Raw genomic sequence first — 8,181 nt, forward strand, 5'->3', positions numbered from 1 at the left:
TGACGTGCTTACGCGCTAAGGCCCTTTCCTCGAATTACACGCAGACGTGCTGGATTTTCACGTGCCAAATCACTCCGTATCAAGCTGGCCACGCGTAAGCACACGGAAGACCACGCTCCTGCCCAGAAGGCCGAATTACTGCCCCCAAGAGCCCCGAGCACGCTCCCACCTGCCATCTGCTGCTGCCTGATTGCCTGCTGCCCACGTGCCCTGCCATTTGCTGCCTGCACATCAGCCAGGGGTGCTTTTGCTGTGACCACCCGTGCTGGAACCGAAGACTCCCGACTGGGATTCCATCGCTCCACAGCCCAGCCCCAGGACCCAGTTGCCCACCCACTCCTGCCTCTGGGGTTGTCATGTCGGGCACTGCAACATCTGGCACCACTGACAACCCCCGGCCAGAGAGGCAGAGGGGCACCAGTTTCACTGCCACCGAAGTTGGTGTCCTGGTGGAGCAAGTCCTGGGGCAGTATGATGCCCTCTTCGGAAGTTTGCGCACCAACAAGGAAGGACAGACTCAGATCTGGACGGACATCGTGACTGCCATCAACGCGGAGGGGGTGGCAGTCCGCGACTTCCAACATGTCAAGAAGCGCTGGGCGGACTTCAGGTCCAGGACCCTCAACAAGGCCCGGCGCCTCTTGAAGGCAGCGGACGCTAAGGGGCACCGGGGCCACTTGTCGGACGATCAGATGAGGGTCCTGGAACGCATATCCCCAGCGCTCCACGTCCAGGTCCTTGAGAGGCAGACCCGTCTGGAGTCGAGCAGTAAGTGTAAATGCATCATGATTGTAAACTGTGCGTGTAGTGATGTGCCAGTAGTGTGCAGGTTGCACATCTGTTTGTATGGGGCCGAGTATGGGTGGTGGTGTACAGGGCCGTGAGGCTAACACATCCGAGGGCTGTCATGTGTGAGACATGGATGGTGCTTGTGTGTGTAGGCTTGCATGCCAAATGCAGTTGTGTGGGCACACATGTTTGGATGAATGTGTATGTAAGTAGGCATGTTCGTGATGTCACACATGGATGTTGTTTTCAGCTGCATGTATCAGCACTGTGTACATGTGCATGTGTGTGTATTTGACAAGGGTGCAACAGTGATGCAACATGGATGCATGTGACAGCGGGATGTGGAAGCCTGATTGGCAGATGTGACATGGATGCCCATCTGAACACTGCGACAGTTGGCAGAGGTGTACACATGCATGCAAGTGTGGTGGTGTGTGTGCATGTGTAGTGCACTCCCTGTGTTGCATGTGATGTCTGGCTCACCTTTGCCTGCGCATGCTGTTGTATGTGTATGGATGGTGCTGGCAGTTGCGATATGGCTGTGGTATGGCTCATGTGTGCAAGTTGGAGGGGCAGGCATCGGCCGGAGGGCAGGAGGACCCAGGACGGGAAGTGTCTTCCGTGTGGCAGCGGTTGGGCCACGCCATAGATGCGGAGCGGAAGCGGGCGGAAGAGGCACGGCTCACGATGGTCAGGGCAGAGAACTCCATGCGGAGGGCCCTGAGGCGGGCCAAGTGCCTCGAGGCAATCCGCAGGGAGTTGGAGGTGAACATGTCGGCGGCCCTGCGGACCCTCAGGGCCATGGAGGAGGACCGCCTCCGGGACATTGAGCAGGAGTTCGATGATGCCCTGGCCCGGAACATCCCGAAGTGAGTCGTCGGACTAGCCCGCTGTCCTTGTAAATAGTTCTGTAGTTAGTGTTAAGTTTCCTTTGGTTTAGCATTTTTTTTGGACCTTTTGGACAATGGGCCACATTTTTGTATATAGTTTTTTTTATTAGGTAGTGTTATTAGATCGGTGTCATTTCTTCTGTTGGGATCATGGACCCTGGATTTTTTATCTGTATATAGTTGACTGTTGGATTTTCATTTTTTTTATGATTTACCCATGGAGCAATGGTTTTCGATTTTAATTTTCCATTGGATTTACTTTTGTGGACTGTGACTTTGGACACCTTTCCTTTGGATTATGATTTGTGGTTTTGCATTATTTCACGGACATGCTGCTTTTTTAAAAAAAAAATCCCATTTTTGTTTGTTTATTTTTGATTCAATTTATGTTGCTTTTAATACATATTTTTTCTTCAAACTTCAATGTGTAGTATCATCTCATTGGTTTCATGCATATCATGACATGGGTTTTGACATTCACTCACACCCATTGTGTGTATGTGAGGGACATGTGTTCATTTCCAAACTTGCAATTGGGGTTCTATCATGTTATTGCCATTTCTAAGTGGGTGGATGCAATACTCGGGTGGGTGTTTGGCATTTGGAGGCTGACCATAGGGACCATGGATCTAGATTGTGATGACATGTTGGCTGGGGGACATGTGTGTGGGCCTGGTGGAGGGTGCCCCTGGATGCAGGGGGGTGGGGGTGCTGGGAGACATGAGTGGGGGCCTGGTGGAGGGTGCCCCTGGATGCAGGGGGTGGGGGTGCTGGGAGACATGAGTGGGGGCCTGGTGGAGGGTGCCCCTGGATGCTGGGGGGTGGGGGTGCAGGGGGACATGAGTGGGGGCCTGGTGGAGGGTGCCCCACAGTGCTGGGGTGTGGGGGTGCAGGGAGACATGAGTGGGGGCCTGGTGGAGGGTGCCCCTGGATGCAGGGGGGTGGGGGTGCAGGGAGACATGAGTGGGGGCCTGGTGGAGGGTGCCCCTGGATGCAGGGGGGTGGGGGTGCTGGGAGACATGAGTGGGGGCCGGGTGGAGGGTGCCCCTGACTGGTGGGGGTGCTGGGAGACATGAGTGGGGGTCTGGTGGAGGGTGCCCCTGACTGGTGGGGGTGCAGGGAGACATGAGTGGGGGCCTGGTGGAGGGTGCCCCTGGATGCAGAGGGGTGGGGGTGCAGGGAGACATGAGTTGGACATGAGTGGGGGCCTGGTGGAGGGTGCCCCTGACTGGTGGGGGTTGGGGGTTCTGGGAGACATGAGTGGGGGCCTGGTGGAGGGTGCCCCTGGATGCAGGGGGGTGGGGGTGCTGGGAGACATGAGTGGGGGCCTGGTGGAGGGTGCGCCTGGATGCTGGGGGGTGGGGGTGCTGGGAGACATGAGTGTGGGCCTGGTGGAGGGTGCCCCACAGTGCTGGGGGTGGGGGTGCAGGGGGACATGAGTTGGACATGTGTGGGGGCCTGCTGGCAGGTGCCCCACAGTGCTGGGGGGTGGGGGTGCTGGGAGACATGCGTTGGTGGGCAGTAGTGCAAGGTGACATGTGGGTTGGCTGGGGGGCATGGGCATGGTGGATGGGCTGCCTGCGGGACATGTGCAGGGTAGTCCCCTGTGGTGTGGGCCGCCTGCAGGGGCCGTGGAGGGTGTCGGTTGAACAGCTGGGAGGACCCAAACAGGGTGCCCCTGACTGTTGGGGGGTGGGGGTGCTGGGAGACATGAGTGGGGGCCTGGTGGAGGGTGCCCCTGGATGCAGGGGGGTGGGGGTGCTGGGAGACATGAGTGGGGGCCTGGTGGAGGGTGCCCCTGGATGCAGGGGGGTGGGGTGCAGGGAGACATGAGTTGGACATGAGTGGGGGCCTGGTGGAGGGTGCCCCTGACTGGTGGGGGGTGGGGGTGCAGGGAGACATGAGTGGGGGCCTGGTGGAGGGTGCCCCCTGGATGCAGGGGGGGTGGGGTGCAGGGAGACATGAGTGGGGGCCTGGTGGAGGGTGCCCCTGGATGCAGGGGGGTGGGGTGCAGGGAGACATGAGTTGGACATGAGTGGGGGCCTGGTGGAGGGTGCCCCTGACTGGTGGGGGTGCAGGGAGACATGAGTGGGGGCCTGGTGGAGGGTGCCCCCTGGATGCAGGGGGGTGGGGGTGCTGGGAGACATGAGTGGGGGCCTGGTGGAGGGTGCCCCTGGATGCTGGGGGGTGGGGGTGCTGGGAGACATGAGTGGGGGTCTGGTGGAGGGTGCCCCTGGATGCTGGGGGGTGGGGGTGCAGGGGGACATGAGTTGGACATGAGTAGGGGCCTGGTGGAGGGTGCCCCTGACTGGTGGGGGGTGGGAGTGCAGGGAGACATGAGTGGGGGCCTGGTGGAGGGTGCCCCTGGATGCTGGGGGGTGGGGGTGCAAGGAGACAGGAGTTGGACATGAGTGGGGGCCTTGTGGAGGGTGCCCCTAACTGGTGGGGGGTGGGGGTGCAGGGAGACATAAGTGGGGGCCTGGTGGAGGGTGCCCCTGGATGCTGGGGAGTGGGGGCACTGGGAGACATGAGTGGGGGCCTGGTGGAGGGTGCCCATGGATGCAGGGGGTGGGGGTGCTGGGAGACATGAGTGGGGGCCTGGTGGGGGGTGCCCCTGGATGCAGGGGGGGTGCAGGGGGACATGAGTGGGGCCTGGTGGAGGGTGCCCCACAGTGCTGGGGGGTGGGGGTGCAGGGAGACATGAGTGGGGGCCTGGTGGAGGGTGCCCCTGGATGCAGGGGGGTGGGGATGCTGGGAGACATGAGTGGGGGCCTGGTGGAGGGTGCCCCACAGTGCTGGGGGGTGGGGGTGCAGGGGGACATGAGTTGGACATGTGTGGGGGCCTGCTGACAGGTGCCCCACAGTGCTGGGGGGTGAGGGTGCTGGGAGACAAGCATTGTTGATCAGTAGTGCAAGGTGACATGTGGCTTGGCTGGGGGGCATGGCCATGGTGGATGGGCTGCCTGCGGGACATGGGCAGGGGTGCAGGGTGGTTTCCTGTGGTGTGGGATGGCTGCAGGGGCCGTGGAGGGTGTAGAGGGAACACCTGGGAGGACTCACACGGCCAATTTACATGTAGTGCTCCCCGCGCACCCCTGCAATACACGTGCCCTGATGGAATCGCGTGTGATACTTCCCGCGCACCCCTGGAATACACGTACCCTGATGGAATCACGTGTGATACTTCACGCGCACCCCTGAGATACACGTATCCTGCTGATTTTGCATGTGATACTTCCCGTGCACCCCTGGAATACACGTACCCTGATGGAATCGCGTGTGATACTTCCCGCGCACCCCTGAAATACACGTGCCCTGCTGATTTTGCATGTGATACTTCCCGCGCACCCCTGGAATACACGTGACCTGATGGAATTGCGTGTGATAGTTCCCGCGCACCCCTGGAATACACGTGCCCTGATGGAATCACGTGTGATACTTCCCGCGCACCCCTGGAATACACGTACCCTGATGGAATTGCGTGTGATACTTCCCGCGCACCCCTGAAATACACGTACCCTGCTGATTTTGCGTGTGATACTTCCCGCGCACCCCTGGAATACACGTGCCCTGATGGAATCGCGTGTGTTACTTCACAATCAACCGTGATCTACACGTACCCAGGACAATTGCGTGTGATACTTCCCCCGAACCACTGAAATACACGTTCACCGCTTGGCGTTTGCTGTTTGGCAGCCCTGTGAACTGGTCCAGGGTTAGCGCAGCCCTTTGCGATGAATTGGGAATTTTGAAGGGTTTTACTTGCGCGAGGGCGTTCCTGGGGGCGTAACTGGCGCTGCTGCAGGGTCGCTGCGCCACTCTGCGCCACAGCTGGTTTTGGAGGCTGGAATCCATGAATACGCTGTGCGATAAAATGGATTTTATCGCACGCGGCTGGCGCAGTGTATCGCACGGGGACACTGTGCGCCAGCCGCGTGCGTCACTTTTGTGCGAAATTCTATGAATTACCCTAATAGTCCCTTCATAAAACCTTGTTTACAAAAACAAAACACTTACTATTCTTCTCAATTTCCTTCTTGATAAGGCAAATGTCTTTCCCAAAACACTCTTGTTCCACTTTAAAGCAATTGATATCTTCCACAATATCCTTCTTGCCAAGACCAATGCCTTTCTTAGAAAACAACAGTTTACAAATTAATGAAAGTGTTCTCTTCAAGATATAAAGCAATTATCAACATGTCACACTTCCTTTTCCAACTGAATACTTTTGTCAGGATACAAAGCAACAGTTTATAAAGGATTGCAAACAACTTCTTCTTGCAAAGACAGTTTGTAAAGAAATTATTATTGCACTTATACTTTCTTTCTGTCACACCTTTTTGCCACAAATATAGTGCTTCAAATCATCTTCTTCCTTCCAGGTCCACTTACCTGCCCGGACTAACTACTATTGTTCCCTTTCCCAGTTTACTTGCCTGTCAGGATAAAACCTCCTACAACTACAATTGTTCACAGTGGCAATATCTGTTCCCAAGTCAAGTCTCTCCACAACAGCATCCCATGAGAGGAGAGCTGAACAATGATTGCCTCTTTTAAAGTCTTTTATCTCTTGGCAATATGGGTTACGAACTTCCCTCATTGGTATCTCACCAAAGAGGAATTGTGCCCTTGTTGCTTCTTTCTTACTTCTGTACAGTCTCTTGGCTGTGGCTAATGCGGGTTGTAGGTTTCCCCTAATTGGTATCCCACAAAAGAGGAACTATGCCCTTATTTCTTATATGCTTCTTCTGTAACGCCTGTTGCCTGTTGGCAATGTGGGTTATAGGTTTCCTCTATATGATATCCCATACAAGAGGAATTATGCACGACTCGCCATTCTGATACTTTCTTTGTTCGGTATTCAAAATTATTTGTTATTATTAAACAGTCTTTTCGGAGCACCCCGGGGTCACGTCTGGGTGTTGTCCAACTGACCAGATTGACTTGGTGTCTATGCTTCTTGATTATGAGATGTACTGGACCTCTCGTGGTCTGTCCACTCTCCTACTTCTGAAGCGCCGGTAGCTCCAGTGCTTTACTTGCATCACCTGTCACCCCACAATGGTGCCCGTCCCAATGGGAGCACGTCTCCCCTCAAGCTGGCTTCACTCATCTGATGCCACTTCCTGCTGCAAATGCTCTGCACGGCCCTCTGGCTGTCCGTTCCGCTTCAGCATAAGATGGGCTGCCCGCTGCTGTCATGGCAATCTCAGCACTCCGGTCTGCTTCAGCTATGCCGTTTTCACCTTCTCTCTGCTGCACTTCATTTCTCCATTTAAATGGCCTGCTCAGGTGTTTTTCTTTGCAGCAGCTAGATCGCTCATTCAGGTTAGTTGCTCCTTGGATGCTTACTAACTTTGAGCCCCATTTCCTCGTCCCAGTATTACAGGCATTCTGGACCTTGAAGTGCTTAGTGATGTTAACCCTTTTATACTTATTTAATTCAGATTGTTTTTAAAACTGAAAATTGTTGGGGTTAGGACCTCCATCTGAGATAGTCTCATGATAATGAGAGGATGTTTTAGTCAAATCCTCAACCCCTAAATTGTACATTTAAGTCTGACTATTTGACTCGTCACAGCATTCTCTCTGGATGGTTTCATGGAAGGGAATTGAACAATGACAACATGTCATGAATTGTCTGGGAATTATAATTTTCTCATCCATAGTAAAGGATGAATACAGCGTCCCTCGTACAGGAGTCACCACTTCCCCCTGACAGCCATCTTCTCCCATGTGATCCTCCCTCCTGATACCAACTCCAGGGTTGGGATCAGGTAGCGGCTGCCTTCCCCTGGCCACATGGGAGGAGATTTTGGGCTGGGGTTCAGTGATGACTCAGGATTAATCACACTGCCAAGCATAATAAGATGTGAACCCAATGTAATCTGTCCTCATATAGCACCTAGTTCTGTGCAGGCAGATTACAGAGAGATCCCCTGCACAATGCCACCAGCAAAGCCTGATTTCCATGCATGGGATACCTAATGTTGAAGGAAATGGTGAAGCAATACAGTATTGACAGTGTTGGTCCGTCACAATCTGCTTTTTTCCACCCCCGAGAAATGTACAAAAGAACATACAGTGTCCTCAACTACATAGGTCACAACTTTGTATCATGCTACCAACGTGTCCCTGACACTTAATGGCAGTGAGTCGTCACTGGGAATCCCAAAGAAGGCCCATGCATGGACTACTTTACATACCCTACTCAATGTTTTGGTGACAGATTTCTGTGGCAAACATTGACCTGCATTGACACCTTCATATATGCAATGGGGAGTGTGTCTAGTATGTGGGAGCTTTGTCGTCACTTGTTCCTGGCAGCACCCTTGGGCTGAGGTATCATCCCTATGTACACCTGTGGAAATGTGGTATTTGATGCCATTGGGTGGGGTGAGTTAGTCCCATGTGGGTTTTGGTATGTGCTCCCAAGAACCCTAAGTCATGATTCTCATGTGTTGGAAGCATACACCCTCAATTGTCCATATTTTAAAAGGCA

This window comes from Ambystoma mexicanum, chromosome 6p (assembly GCF_040938575.1).
Source record: "Ambystoma mexicanum isolate Mex_15411 chromosome 6p, UKY_AmexF1_1, whole genome shotgun sequence".
Taxonomy (NCBI): domain Eukaryota; kingdom Metazoa; phylum Chordata; class Amphibia; order Caudata; family Ambystomatidae; genus Ambystoma; species Ambystoma mexicanum.